Source organism: Littorina saxatilis, linkage group LG8 (assembly GCF_037325665.1).
Source record: "Littorina saxatilis isolate snail1 linkage group LG8, US_GU_Lsax_2.0, whole genome shotgun sequence".
NCBI lineage: Eukaryota > Metazoa > Mollusca > Gastropoda > Littorinimorpha > Littorinidae > Littorina > Littorina saxatilis.
In genome coordinates this window covers 53,554,268-53,570,054 of record NC_090252.1, presented here as the reverse complement: position 1 = coordinate 53,570,054, position 15,787 = coordinate 53,554,268, and the positions used below count along the sequence as shown (strand labels likewise).

The 15,787-nt window shown below is 45.9% G+C and overlaps 1 long non-coding RNA gene across 1 annotated transcript in view; it reads left to right on the top strand.

The window, feature by feature from the left end:
• Nucleotides 1-850: 850 nt before the first annotated feature.
• Nucleotides 851-15,787, top strand: part of LOC138973831 (uncharacterized) — a 16,093-nt gene continuing 1,156 nt past the window's right edge. Inside the window, exons 1-3 of the long non-coding RNA XR_011458177.1 lie at nt 851-915; nt 14,544-14,636; nt 15,116-15,217. This is a non-coding gene — a long non-coding RNA (uncharacterized lncRNA). The remainder of the gene's footprint in view (nt 916-14,543; nt 14,637-15,115; nt 15,218-15,787) is intronic.

The window sequence follows — 15,787 nt, the reverse complement described above, 5'->3', positions numbered from 1 at the left end:
GTGTGTGAGGGGGAAACTGCAATCCTCAATATCATGAAACGTGCCCGTGTGACTTGGAATAATAGGCCCTGAAAAGTAGGATATGCGCCGAAATGGCTGCGATCTGCTGGCCGATGTGAATGCGTGATGTATTGTGTAAAAAAATTCCATCTCACACGGCATAAATAAATCCCTGCGCCTTGAATATGTGCGCGATATAAATTGCATAAAATAAAATAAAAACATAAATCACTGCGCTTAGAACTGTACCCACGGAATACGCGCGATATAAGCCTCATATTGATTGATTGATTGATTGATTGATTTGTCCCCCTCAACCAAATTCTGATGGGACATGACATAGTCAAAGGCAAAACGCACAAAGCAGCTAGGCTAGGCGGTCCGAAATGCTTTTGTCGAAAGATGCAAAATAGTGTTATTTAGTGCCGTATGATGATATGAGAATTTGCCAGTGTATCCGGTTAGTTTGTGTGTGTGTGTTTGTCTGTGCTTCGATCGATATCGCTTCTGTTGACAGTTTCCACAGAAGTAATCGCGCAAGCACAGAAAGTTCGCAGAATTGGTTGAATTAATAAGTTACATATTAAAAGCAAATCACATTGCATTTTACAAACTCGCAAGTTGCTCGGCTTGGTGCGCGTTTTTGCCTAGCTCATTCCGAATATTGTACTCCCGTGAAAAGTGTGCACGGGGTGGCGCAGTGGTACATAATCTCAGTGCGCCCTTTGACGCACTGAAGGCAATTCCAAGGGGACATTTTGATATGTTATACGCCGGTGGCGCAAGGCGCACTAGTAAATGAAACCCTGTCTACGTATCTATATATCTATCTATCTTGGTTTATTAATTACAGTGCCGGGTCGGAATCAGAAGTCTACGAAAACCCAGTCGTCAGTTTTGAGTCTTCAACTGCAGGTGAATATGACCTATCGATTATATTTGTAACTGAATTGCTGAACAATGTTTGATCTGAACGAGACAACACACAGCTGCACATTTTGGAAACCATGCACTGGGTTTTTGTTCTTGTCGCGTCTTTTTACACTCGGGATGTTATTTGTTGTGAAAAAAGTCAATCATAATGTTGTTGTTTTTTCTCTTTTTTTTTTTTTTTTTAGAGTTCAGAGCTTTTTCATTCACGTCGCCTTATCTATAAACCAGGGAAAGAAGACTTGATCAGCCAACTTTACCCATGTGTAGAGCAGCAACGTGAAGGGATCTGAGGTTGGATTAAATTACATATTCCTACTCCGAATCACATGTAGCATTGACACAATCGGAGATGCTAGGTTCTGTACAGGCTAACCGTCTAAGGGAAGCAACCCCAACCACAAAAGTGTAAACGTAGCCATGGTAATGCCCATACACCCGGGGAGTTACCTCCCCTCGTGCATGCCATGTCACTACTGCTACTGAACACGTGGTTCCTATCATTCGACCTTACAGCTTTCGAGGGAGCAGGTTGTTGTATTTTTGGGCTCCCCTGTGGCTGCGCTGTTGGTGTTGTTTTGACACCCACCGGCCACGTTACCGTCTATCTTGCCTCCTGCTTCGTAGTTGGTGAGCTCTTTCCATTTTGGTCATTATTTTGACAGGAAATTTGTTGTAGTTGCTGATTTTCGTCCGTGTTTGGACCTGTGATATTTCAGTGACTACTGTTGGCCGCCATTTTTGTTGTCAGCATGAGTTGACAGTTTTTGTGGCTAGGCCGATGTATTTTGGAGGTAAACGTATTTTTACCTTCTTACTTGCTTGCTGCTTTGTTTAGTTGGTAAGCTTGTTCCTTCTTGTCTTTAGTTTGACAGGAATTTATCTATAGTTGCTGAATTTTTTGTCCGTTTGGACTCCTAAATGCGTTTCAGTAACTTATCTTGTGGCCGCCACTTTCGGTTGCTCAGCTTTCCTGACAGCTTATTTCGGTGGCTAGGCCTATGTTATGGTGAGGTTCTCCTTACTTTACCTGCGTTTTTGCCTTCTGCTTTGTTAGTTGGTAAGCCATTTCATATTTCGTCATTACTTTGACAGGAATTTTTGTTATTGCTTAATTTTCGTCCGTTTTGGACTTCTAAATTTTGTCCAGTAACTTATCGCTTGGCCGCCATTTTGTGTATCAGCGTCGCTGACAGTTTCTTGGCTAGGCTTTAGCAGGTATCTACCAGTCCGTAGGACTTGTCGTGGTTTCGAATTTAACATGTTTGTTATGTTTTGTTCGTTACTCTTTCTGCCTCGAACAAACACTTTGTGGGGCAGTCATATACTGTTGTACGTCCTGTTTCTTCTCCTCGCCTTCTCTGCCGTTAGCAGATCAGGTGTTTGAGTTATCTTTGTGAAGAAATGTTCGCGTTCCAAGCCTGCGTCTTCCGTTGGTCCCGCTGTCTGTGGGCGACGTCACCTTGTTGGCTTCTTTGACGCTTCCGGCCGAGACGTTGTCTAGGGCGGATGTTTTGCTTCTTCGTCTTCTACCGCTGTGGTTGGCGATTCAAGTAAGTCGAGCTGGTCCACAGGCCCTCGTGAGGCCGTCGGACAGTCCCTGCTGGGACACAGCTCTTTTCGGCGGGTTCACGACCCGCAAACCCCTGTTCAGTCGCACCCTGGCTTCACTGAAGACCATTGTGTGGCTGAGCAATGGCGGCAGTTGGTTCCGGCTACTTCTCCGACGTACGCACCCGCTGGGGTCGTTTCCGGATTTGTCTAGCCGTTTCCGACTGCTGCGCTTCCGGCACTCGCCGGAAGCATAGGTCCCCCGATGTACGCACCCGCTGTGGTCGTTTCCGGGGTTGACCAGGTCCCCCGATGTGCGCACCCGCTGTGGTCGTTTCCGGGGTTGACCGGACGTTGCCCCCCGGGCATTCGTCCTCTGTTCAGTCGCACCCTGGCTTCACTGAAGACCATTGTGTGGCTGAGCAATGGCGGCAGTTGGTTCCGGCTACTTCTCCGACGTACGCACCCGCTGGGGTCGTTTCCGGAGTTGTCTAGCCGTTTCCGACTGCTGCGCTTCCGGCACTCGCCGGAAGCATAGGTCCCCCGATGTACGCACCCGCTGTGGTCGTTTCCGGGGTTGACCAGGTCCCCCGATGTGCGCACCCGCTGTGGTCGTTTCCGGGGTTGACCGGACGTTGCCCCCCGGGCATTCGTCCTCTGTTCAGTCGCACCCTGGTTTCCTTGAGGACCATTGTGTGGCGGAGCAGTGGCGGTAGCCGTTTCCGGCGCTGCGCTTCCGGCACTCGCTGGAAGCATAGGTCCTCTGACGTACGCACCCGCTGTGGTCGTTTCCGGAGTTGACCGGACGTTGCCCCCCGGGCATTCGTCCTCTGTTCAGTCACACCCTGGCTTCCTTGAAGACCATTGTGTGGCGGAGCAATGGCGGTAGCCGTTTATGGCGCTGCGCTTCCGGCACTCGCTGGAAGCATAGGTCCTCTGACGTACGCACCCGCTGTGGTCGTTTCCGGGGTTGACCGGACTTTGCCTTTAGGGCATTCGGGCTTCTGGCCTCCGTCCTCGCATTCGGCGCTTCCGCTTTTCGCGGTCTCGTCTTGTGCTTTCCGGCTCCGCCCGGATTTACTGCTCCTTTCGCTTCCACTTCCTCCCGGATGTAGGTAGCTGAGGAGCAACGCCAGCCCTTCGGGCAGGTGTTGTCTCAGCCCTGGCCGATGTAGTCAGCGTTTCAACCTTCGGTTGTCGCGTCGACTGCCGTTCCGGTTCCTGCGGCTGCAGACTTGCCGTCTTCTCTCTCTTAGCCTGTTCGAGGCATGAGTTAGGACGACGTCGGGGGGGACGGATTTCCGGTTTTCCGGTTATGCCGTTTCACCGGCCTTCCACCAGTACGTGGACTTCGGTTTTTTCGCCGGTTGTGTCGGACATTCAGTCTGTCGTCAGCGATTCCACATGTGCTGGTTATTGGGAAAAAGGCTTAACGCTGTCCTCTAAGCTGCGGCAGAGGTCACGTCGAAGGTTTTCCCGGACGGGGTTTCGGCCTCCTACACTTCCTGTCTGGAAGCATAGGTCCTCCATCACAAGCGCACGTAGTGGCTTGTCTGGGGTTGATCGAGGACTGGCCTACGGGCGTTCGGGTTCCGGCCCCAGTCCTCTTCTGTCCTGTCTCACTCTTGTTCCGTCGTGGGCATTTGTGTTTCACAAGTGCAGAAGCCGTTGTCGGCGTGGTGTTTCCGGTTTTACTGGAAGCATAAGTCCTCCATTTCAAGTACACGTTGCTGTTTTGACTGGAGTTGACAGAGGACTGGCCTACGGGCGCTTGGGCTTCCGGCCTCAGTCTACTCTATGCAACTTTCGCTTCCGTTTTTTGCGGTTTTGTCTGCTGCATTTCCGGCTCTGTTCGGATACACTTCTCCTCTTCCTGACACTCCTCCGGAGGTCGGTGGGTGAGGAACAGCGGCTGGCCTACGGGCATTTAGGCTTTCAGCCTCAGCCGGGGCAGTCTTCACTTTACCTGTTGGGTGTTGCGTTTACTGCCTATTCAGTTCAGGTGGCCCTGGACGTTTCCCCTATTCTCGACCGTCAGTAGGGGGATGAGTCAGGTCTTTTTCCGGTTGGATGGTTTTCCGGTTTCCGGTCTTCTCATTCATCAGTTTACCACCAGCAGCTGTGACTTCGGTTTGCGTTCGTAGCTGAGCTATTCTGGTTCTCAGTCTTTAGTCAGCAATCGAACACGTTCTGGATTTCCGTCGAAGCTCAAGCTTCGGCTCAGGATTTCCCTTGGGTGCATCGACATTGGTGGCTTCCTTGTTGGTTGACTTTGTTGTCGATGTCGGACTTCCGTTCCGGGAAGATAGGATGTTTTCCTACTTCCGGTTCCTTAGTCACCTTTTGTAGGTACCACGGTTTGAGGTTTTGGCTAGGCCATCTCCTCCTGAAGGTGGTATCTCTACTGTTTTGGTTCTGCCGCTGTTTCTACTATGGTTCAGTTCCGGAACATGCTCAGCCTTGGCTGGCTTCGGCTACACGGGCTTCACCTTTTGTTCCTTCTTGCTTATTCAGCCTTTGGAACTTGCCTCCTTTCTCTACTCTGTTGGCCAGCCCTTGCTAGGGTGAGCATGGAGCAGATGAGGCTGCCCTTCCTTCACTACGCTCGTACGGCGGGTGTCGGAGGGACTCGTTTCTTTCGCTTTCTCAGTTCCCTGAACAGTCAAAGAGAGTCGCTTAAACTTTGCCTGCAGTAGAGATTCAGTCGAATAGAGATCACCAGGTCTCTGACTGCTTTACAAGGGTTGAAGGAAGGTAAGGCTAGCATACTCAGAAACATGCTTAGCAAAAGCATGCTCATTCCTCTGGTTAAGCTAAGCTGGCAGCCAATAGGCAGCCTTGGCCGGGCAACAGCCATTCCACGTTGCGGCGATGGTGGTTGTTGCCTTCCCGTTTCTTGTGGCTTGTGGGGTTCTCTGGCTTCAGGTTACCCCTGTTTGGCCACAAACGTTTGGACTTTGGTCCTTGTTGTCTTTCATCGAGTCGGACTCTGTCTTTCTCTAGTGATCAGACGCGTTCTGGTGTTTCGTCCGAACTTAAGGTACGCTTGAGTTGGCCTCGGAAGTAACATTCAGGTTTTCCTGAGGGGGTATTGTCTTGGACAATGGATGTTGAGGAGTAGTTCTTTGTGGCTTTCCTCCTCTCTCTCAGGTTTTGGCTACTCTTCTCCTTCGGGCAGAGGTTTAGCTAAGGTTCGGTTCCTGTGACTTCAGTCTTGGGCCTTTCCTCTCTTCTTCCTCATCTTAGTATGAGGCGAGTCAGGATGACGTCTGTTGGGTCGGGTTTCCTTACAGTCACCCGGCTACAAAAGGCAACTTTGTCTAGGGCGGTTGTCCGTTTTTCTCCGCGTTGGACTCTGTCTTCAGACAGGGACAGACGCGCTCTGGGTTTTCTGGCCAAACTCAGGTAGGCTCTTGATTTGGCTAGGAAGTTAACTGCCTGTTTTTTCCCTGAGAACTCTGGTTTCGGGAGTCTTATGGCTGGCTGGCTTCACGGTTACGTTTACCAGTCTTGGTTTTCTGCTTTCGGTTTTTGATTCACTCTCGATTACCTTCAAGCAGACTGTTTTGGGAACATTCTGGCTTTTAGCCATTTTGTTTATGGTTGCCAGTCACATCGGTTTTTGACCACCGTGGGTCCTCACTTCCGGTAGCTTACGCACAGTCGTAAGTGGCTGCTGTCGGGTGCTACCTCTCTCCCTGCGTTCGCAGGGACTGGTAGGGGATAACTGGCGACCTTCTATTTGTGATTGGTCACTCTTATTTTGAGCTGACTTCTTTCTCACAAGCCTTTTGGGCTTTACTACATCCCAAGGTTTGCAGACTTTGGCATGGTTGTCTTAAGGTCACCGCGGGGGTTCGTCCTTCTCAGTTGAGGGGACAACCTTACGCACGGATCTTCTCAGGACATTAGCATTTCCTTCCAATAAAAGGGGGGGGGGAAGCTTGTCTTTCCCTTGGCTCGCCAGGGTTATTATCCAAGGCTTGGGTCTATTCCTGTGCTGTTTTTTACGGCTAGGAGATTGGAAGAAGTGCTGAGCACAGCTTTCTGGATCTCTGAGGTTGTCTCTTTCGCTTTTCGCCTGAGATACTTCTCGGCTGTCAATCAGGACTTTCCTTGGTTCCCTCACTGCCTGTTGGCAGTGGGCCAGCCCTGGCAAGGGCTTTTGAGTGGGTTAGTTTTTCTTTCCCACTGGGACCGCCCTGATTCTTTGGCAGCGGTCCAGGTTTTTGGCAAGGTTTTTTGAGTGAGTTAGATTTTTCTTTCCCACCGCCTTGTTGTTGTAATCTGCTACATGTGATTCGGAGTAGGAATATGTAATTTAATCGAAAATTTTATTGTAAATTTTCATTTAATAAATATACCTACCCGAATCACATAGTATATTCCCTCCCGCCAACCCCGCTTTTGATTTGGAGAATTTATTCTTTAGGTCGAATGATAGGAACCACGTGTTCAGTAGCAGTAGTGACATGGCATGCACGAGGGGAGGTAACTCCCCGGGTGTATGGGCATTACCATGGCTACGTTTACACTTTTGTGGTTGGGGTTGCTTCCCTTAGACGGTTAGCCTGTACAGAACCTAGCATCTCCGATTGTGTCAATGCTACATGTGATTCGGGTAGGTATATTTATTAAATGAAAATTTACAATAAAATTTTCGATTTTCATTCTTTCCTCTGGACAAGTATTTGTGCATACATTAACCCCCCTCTCTCTCTCTCTCTCTCTCTCTCTCTCTCTCTCTCTCTCTCTCTCTCTCTCTCTCTCTCTCTCTCTCTCTCTCTCTCTCTCTCTCTCTCTCTCTCTCTCTCTCTCTCTCTCTCTTCCTCTCTTCTCTTTTTTTCCACGCCTGGTGCTGAGGCCACTGGCACCCTGGCTTTGTGTGCGCGCGCGTGTTCCCTTCTCAGGTGTGTGACAATCAGTACTGGTCCGCTCGCGTGCAAACTGGTTTTTACATTTAGTCAAGTTTTGACTAAATGTTTTAACATAGAGGGGGGAATCGAGACGAGGGTCGTGGTGTATGTGTGTGTGTGTGTGTGTGTGTGTGTGTGTGTGTGTGTGTGTGTGTGTGTGTGTGTGTGTGTGTGTGTGTAGAGCGATTCAGAGTAAACTACTGGGCCGATCTTTATGCACATTTTACATGAGAGTTCCTGGGATATGATATCCCCGGACGTTTGTTTCTTTTTTTCGATAAATACCTTTGATGACGTCATATCCGGCTTTTGGTAAAAGTTGAGGCGGCACTGTCACACCCTCATTTTTTAATTAAATTGATTGACATTTTTGCAAATCAATCTTCGACGAAGGCCGGGGTTTGGTATTGCATTTCAGCTTGGTGGCTTAAAAACTAATGAGTGAGTTTGGTCATTAAAAATCGGAAACTTGTAATTAAAATTATTTTTTTATTAAACGATCCAAAAACAATTTCATCTTATTCTTCGTCATTTTCTGATTCCAAAAACATATACATATGTTATATTTGGATTAAAAACAATATCTGAAAATTAAAAATATAAAAATTATGATCAAAATTACATTTCCGAAATCGATTTAAAAACTATTTCATCTTATTCCTTGTCGGTTTCTGATTCCAAAAACATATAGATATGATATGTTTGGATTAAAAACACGCTCAGAAAGTTAAAACGAAGAGAGGTACAGTAAAGCGTGCTATGAAGCACAGCGCAACCGCTACCGCGCCAAACAGGCTCGTCACTTTCACTGCCTTTTGCACTAGCGGCGGACTACGTTCAGTTTCATTCTGTGAGTTCCACAGCTTGACTAAATGTAGTAATTTCGCCTTACGCGACTTGTTATATTTAGTCAAGTTTTGACTAAATATTTTAACATCGAGGGGGAATCGAAACGAGGGTATGGTGTATGTGTGTCTGTGTGTGTGTGTGTGTAGAGCGATTCAGACTAAACTACTGGACCGATCTTTATGAAATTTGACATGAGAGTTCCTGGGTATGAAATCCCCGAACGTTTTTTTCATTTTTTTCATAAATGTCTTTGATGACGTCATATCCGGCTTTTCGTGAAAGTTGAGGCGGCACTGTCACGCCCTCATTTTTCAACCAAATTGGTTCAAATTTTGGTCAAGTAATCTTCGACGAAGCCCGGACTTCGGTATTGCATTTCAGCGTGGTGGCTTAAAAATTAATTAATGACTTTGGTCATTAAAAATCGGAAAATTGTAAAAAAAAATAAAAATTTATAAAACGATCCAAATTTACGTTTATCTTATTCTCCATCATTTGCTGATTCCAAAAACATATAAATATGTTATATTCGGATTAAAAACAAGCTCTGAAAATTAAATATATAAAAATTATTATCAAAATTAAATTGTCCAAATCAATTTAAAAACACTTTCATCGTATTCCTTGTTGGTTCCTGATTCCAAAAACATATAGATATGATATGTTTGGATTAAAAACACGCTCAGAAAGTTAAAACAAAGAGAGGTACAGAAAAGCGTGCTATCCTTCTTAGCGCAACTACTACCCCGCTCTTCTTGTCAATTTCACTGCCTTTGCCATGAGCGCTGGCCTGACGATGCTACGAGTAAAATGGCATTGCGTTTCATTCTGTGAGTTCGACAGCTACTTGACTAAATATTGTATTTTCGCCTTACGCGACTTGTTTTTTCTGTTCTGCTGGTGCAAAATCTGTTGTTCTGGTTCTCTCTCACTGGACACTCATACCATGCAAATAATCCATGCATTCATTCTTTGCATTAGAGCATCCCCGTCTCATCATGTCTCCTTCTTTAGTTTCATTCTTTTATTTTTGAAACATTATTTGATCAGCAAGCAAATCTCTCTCTCTCTCTCTCTCTCTCTCTCTCTCTCTCTCTCTCTCTCTCTCTCTCCCCCTCTCTCTCTCTCCCTCCCCCCTCTCTCCCTCTCTCTCTCTCCCTCTCCCCCTCTCTCTCTCTCTCCATCTCTCTCTCTCTCTCTCCCCAGCCAGCAAGACATTAGCGGCCGATAATCGGCCGAACACCCTTCAAAAAGTCGGGCCGGTGACGTCAAAACATACGACGCGGGTGTTGGCCCGACTAACTTTTGCAAAGAGGCAACGAGGCGGCCGACAGGCGGCCGAACACCTGTACTATGGCGGCACGCATCCGGTCCGATGTTAATCGGCCCGATGACTTGTTGGACCTGCGGCCCGACACCTTATGCCGACATCGGGAAGATATCGATTTCAGCGGGAAGACATCGGGACGATGTCGGCCCGCAGGTCCAACAAGCCATCGGGCCGATTAACATCGGACCGGATGCGTGCCGCCATAGTACAGGTGTTCGGCCGCCTGTCGGCCGCCTCTTTGCCTCTTTGCAAAAGTTAGTCGGGCCAACACCCGTCGTATCTTTTGACATCACCGGCCCGACTTTTTGAAGGGTGTTCGGCCGATTATCGGCCGCTAATGTCTTGCTGGCTGGGTGCAGCTACAGCAGTATGTACCCCCCCCCCCCCCGCCCCCCAAGTGTAACAGTGCAAAAAACACCTACAGCTACAGCAGTATGTACCCCCCCCCCCCCCAACTGTAACAGCACAAATCGCACCTACTGCTACAGATACAGCAGTGTGTACAACCCCCCCCCCCCCCCCAGTGTAACAGTGCAAAACACACCTACAGCTACAGCATTAATATGTACAACCCCCAACCCCCCCCCCCCCCCCCGCCCCCACTGTAACAGTACAAAACTCATTTACAGCTACAGATTCAGAATTATGTACACCCCCCTCCCCCCGCTGCCACCACTGTAACAGTACAAAACATACAACACTCCACCCCCTTCCCTGTGTAGAGTGCAAAACACACCTAGAGCTACAGATACAGCAGTATATACAACCCCAATCCCCCCCCCCCCCCCCTGTGTGCAAAACACACCTACAGCTACAAAAACAGCAGTATGTTCAACCCCCCCCCCCCCCCCCCTACTGTAACAGTACATAACACACCTACAGCTACAGCTACAGTTACATCTATGCTTGGCGCTGGTGGACAATATTCACTTTTTTGGCCAAAACCGCCAGTTTTGGCCAAAAAAGACAAAGATTTGGCCAAAAACCCACACATTTGGCCAAATAAATAGATTTGGCTATAACGTTTTTTTTTGCCAAAACTTTCTATGTAAAAGATTTGGCCAAAACTGTTTATGTTAGCTAAAACGGGAGATTTGGCCAAACTTCTGCCACAAAAAGATTTGGCCAAAAAAAGATTTGGCCAAACAAAAAAGATTTGGCCAAATCTTCACTTTTTTGGCCAAATCTTTTTTGTTTGGCCAAATCTTTTTTTGGCCAAATCTTTTGTATTTGCTGGCGCTGGTGGACAATATTCACTTTTTTGGCCAAATCTCTTTTTGGCCAAAACTTTGCTTTTTTGGCCAAAACTTTGCTTTTTTGGCCAATACCGCCAGTTTTGGCCAAAAAAGTGTGTTTTTGGCAAAATAAGTGAATATTGTCCACCAGCGCCAAGCAGCTTGGCGCTGGTGAACAATATTCACTTTTTTGGCCAAAAACGCACTTTTTTGGCCAAAACTGGCGGTTTTGGCCAAAACTGGCGTTTTTGGCCAAAACTATACTTTTTTTGCCAAAACTTTGCTTTTTTGGCCAAAAATGTACGTTTTTGGCCAAAAAAGTGTGTTTTTGGCCAAAAAAGTGAATATTGTCCACCAGCGCCAAGCAGCTTGGCGCTGGTGGACAATATTCACTATTTTGGCCAAAAACACACTTTTTTGGCCAAAACTGGTGGTTTTGGCCAAAACTGGCGGTTTTGGCCAAAACTGGCGTTTTTGGCCAAAACTATACTTTTTTGGCCAAAACTTTGCTTTTTTGGCCAAAACCGCCAGTTTTGGCCAAAAAAGTGTGTTTTGGGCCAAAAAAGTGAATATTGTCCACCAGCGCCAAGCAGCTTGGCGCTGGTGGACAATTTTCACTTTTTTGGCCAAAACTATAATTTTTTGGCCAAAACTGGCGTTTTTGGCCAAAACTGGCGTTTTTGGCCAAAACTATACTTTTTTGGCCAAAACTTTGCTTTTTTGGCCAAAACTGGCGTTTTTGGCCAAAAAAATGAATATTGTCCATCAGCGCCAAGGGGTACTCAAAGATTTGGCCAAAAAATAAAGTTTTGGCCAAAACTATTTTTTTGGCCAAAACTTTCAATGCAAAAGTTTTGGCCAAAAAAATATTTGGCCAAATCTAAAACATTTGGCCCAAAAAGTGAAGATTTGGCCAAATGTTTTAGATTTGGCCAAATATTTTTTTGGCCAAAACTTTGCACTTAAAAGTTTTGGCCAAAACATGTTTTTGGCCCAAAACACACTTTTTGGCCAATAATGTACGTTTTTGGCCAAAAAAGTGTGTTTTTGGCCAAAAAAGTGAATATTGTCCACCAGCGCCAAGCATATACATCAGTATGCACACCCCCCCCTCCCCCAAGTGTAACAGTACAAAACACACCTACAGCTACAGATTCAGCAGTATGTACAACCCCCTCCCCCCCCCCCCCACCAGTGTCACTGTGCAGAACACACATACAGCTACAGATTCAGCAGTTAGTATGTACAACCCCCCCCCCCCCCCAAGTGTGTAACAGTGCAAAACACACACTCAGCTACAGATAGATCAGTATGTACACCCCCCCCCCCCAAGTGTTACAATGCAATACACGTCACACCTACAGCTACAGATACATCAGTATGTACACCCCCCCCCCCCCCCAAGTGTAACAGTGCAAACCACACTTAAAGCTACAGATTCAGCAGTATGTACTCCCCCCCCCCCCCCCAGTGTAACAGTGCAAAAATCACTGACAGCTACAGCAGTATGTACCCCCCTCCCCCTACAGCTACAGAAGTATGTTACCCCCCCCCCCCCCCCTGTAACAGGACAATACACACCTACATCTACAGCAGTATGTACACACACCCCCCCCCCCCCCCACTGTAACAAGACAAAACACACCTACATCTATATTTACAGCAGTATGTACAACACCCCCCTCCCCCACTGTAACAGGACAAAACACACCTACATCTACATATACAGAATAGGATACAGCAGTATGTACTCCCCCCCCCCCCCCCCTCACTGTAACAGCAAAACTAACATTGAGAGCCAAAAAAACCGAAATCACTTACTCGCTCCATCCGTCGGTTGTCCTCGAGTTGACGTCTGAATCTGATTGTCATTGCCAAGAGCCTGACTCACTGGCTACACAACTATTCTCACCGCCACCACGTGGCACTGGGACCAGCACTCAGATTGAGATCCCGAGGCGACATTCGTCTCGGATAACATATCATCAATGTGCTGTCCAACATTCCCAAGAATGTCTCTTCTTTCGATATTAACTTGAACTAAGAAAACAAATAAAATTCGCTCACGCGGGAAAGCAGCAGCCATTTTCACACTCAATCTTGTTTACCGTAAGGAAAGCTATTTGAATATTTCAAGTAAATGATGGCGTATTTTTAAAATGTAAAACTCATGATTTGAGCTCATGCTGTATTTGATTGCAAATATGCAAATAAAACTTACAATTACAATTAATTATCCTACTCCTATGTGAAAAAGTCAACAAATATGAATAATTTAGTTTCGCATTTGCATGGTCAGTCTCATAATGTCACGCCGTTGCTGGACCGACGCTTGAACAGGGGACGTAACAAATGTTAAAATAATGATCATCAATTTGTTATCTCCCGTAACTGCATATTTTTATCGACAGCAACATTGCGTGGGGCCGATGTCGGGGTTTATTACGTACATTTGCCGAGTTTTACACACAGTCAAAACGGTATCGGCGCGACAACGGACGACGACACACGACATATGACGACGTCACCCGACTGAAATCGTCAGTCGGCCGACGAAAGCTTGCTAGCTGGGTCTCTTTCTCTCTCTATCTCTCTCTATCTCTCTCTCTATCTCTCTCTATCTCTCTCTCTCTCTCTCTCCTCTCTCTCTCTCTCCATCTCTCTCTCTCTCTCTCTCTCTCTCTCTCTCTCTCTGTCTCTGTCTCTGTCTCTGTCAGATAAGTTTCCTCATTATACATTATGTATCGCGAATTACATCTAGGCTTTTACATTTTCCATACTTAAATTTTGAAATAGTTAGTCTTCCTACTAACAAAATATGGTTGGCCTTGTTTAATATAATTTTGCGTGCTTCTCGATAGGGTTTAGGTAGACCAAAGAGAGCCACTACCTTGGTTATGTTTACGTTTATATCATGGCGTGTCAGTATTATTTGCCGAATGTTTTCCCAAAATGACTTGAGCTTACCACGTTCAAAAAAGGCATGCTCGATTTCGTCGCACCATTGGCATTTCCGCGACTCTGTTATTCCCATTTGGTTTAGGAGTATAATGGTTAGATATATATTGTGAATACATGTTAAAATGCAGTAGGCGCAGCCTGCTCTCGTTTGTGCATTCTCTGGCAGTATTGAAATATTCAGTAATGTCTATGTTGAGCTTGTGTTTCCAAAACCCAACTGCGCCTATTTCATGATTTTGTTTCGCTGCAAATATGTGTCTAATTTTGCCGTTACCCATTTGATTCAGCAGACCTTCATCAATGTATATATCTGTAGTTATAATTAGTTCTGTCGCGGGGGTATGTGTCATGGCTATTTTCCAGCTATTGTGAATTGCGTGGATTTCTTTCTTTATTTGGTGTTTAACGTCGTTTTCAACCATCGCGACGAATTGCGTGGATTAAAGCGTTGTAAGCTAACTAGAGTCCTGCGTAAGGTCCCACTATCTGTTGCATTTCTTGAAAAGTTAACAGTTGATTATTGAATCATAATGTTAATATATCTTTAACGGTTCATAATTACACAATTGTTAAACAGTAAAATGAAAAGAAACAAGAGTAAACTATATGTTAACTATGACCACGAGATACTTTGTTGTAACAATAATCGTGTGGTGCTATGCGTGATTGTATTTTCTGTGACAAAGCTCGTATACTGTGCGTATACTTTCGTTCTGTTTGCAATTATACGATTTGTTTTCCAATTTGAACATCATACATGTTTTACAACAGGCCCATACGACAGCCTGCAGATGTCTGACGTTGGGCTGAGCTCTGAGTACAGTGCTATTGGCAACACCAACACTGAATCGCAGCCACAAACAGGTAACACTGTTCGCCTCAGGAACACCACGATTGACTGTTTTTCACTTCATTACTTGATTTCCTGATCTGCTTGGCTTTTAAAGGGGAGTAACCACATCGAAACAATTGTATTCATAGTGTAAAAATACTCATGCAGGTACACTGCTCAGCTGAAACAAAATGTCACAAGTCAGAATTGTTGTAAACAGACGTGAATGACAAAAACGCATATTTACTGCAAAGATAAAGAAGACAACAACAACCTTCCCCAACACCCGCCCCCCCCCCCCCCCTCCCCCCCCCCCCCTCTCGTTTGAACAACAATGAAACGAAACAATCGGAAAGCAAAGCGATGAGTAAGTTTAACGAGTACCTGTTGCTTGAGCTAAGTCACTTCTTGATGTTCACCAAACTGCTTTGACATGAATTCATTGGCTGACGTAAACGTGTTTAAACAGCAGTACACCGACTCTAAACCCGACTCTTTCAATTCATCACAGGGCAGCCAGGTACCTACGACAGTCTGCAGATGGCTGACGTTGGCCAGGTGTCTACGTACTCCGCGCCTGACCACCGTGACCACAGCACACCTAACTATGAAGGTAAACTTCGGTCACGTTGCATTAAAGCAGCAGCAGCGGTATTATTAATGTTAATAGCAGTAGTAGTGTGTTTACCAAAAGCAGTGTGAGATTATGTGTAAGAATGTTTTGTAACAATTCATTTGTGTTCAATAGGTCAGTACTTAGCGGCTAAACAATATGGCTACTTGTTGATATAACATCTAGGCTTGCTGTAACATTAATAGTAATAGTAGTAGACGTGTGTTCACATAAAGCAGAGTTAGGTCAGTGTGCGTATACGTGTGCTAGTGTTACTATATATTTGCGTTGAATGCAATAAATGGCTCATAAATAAGTAGTTTGCTGCACAACAGAATATTGCTACTTGTTGATTTAATATATCGAATTATTCCCCCCTCTGCTTCTTTACCTCTGTAAACTTGTAGGGGTAGTTATTTTTCGATAATGACCCAGCAACCAAACAAATAACGACCCAGCAACAGCCTGAATCCTCGATAGTGCAATGGGTTGAGAAGTTGTTCTGTTTCGGTACTACTTTTTGCGACTGAAAAGTTCCGAACGCTCTAACGTACGAAGTATACATCTCTG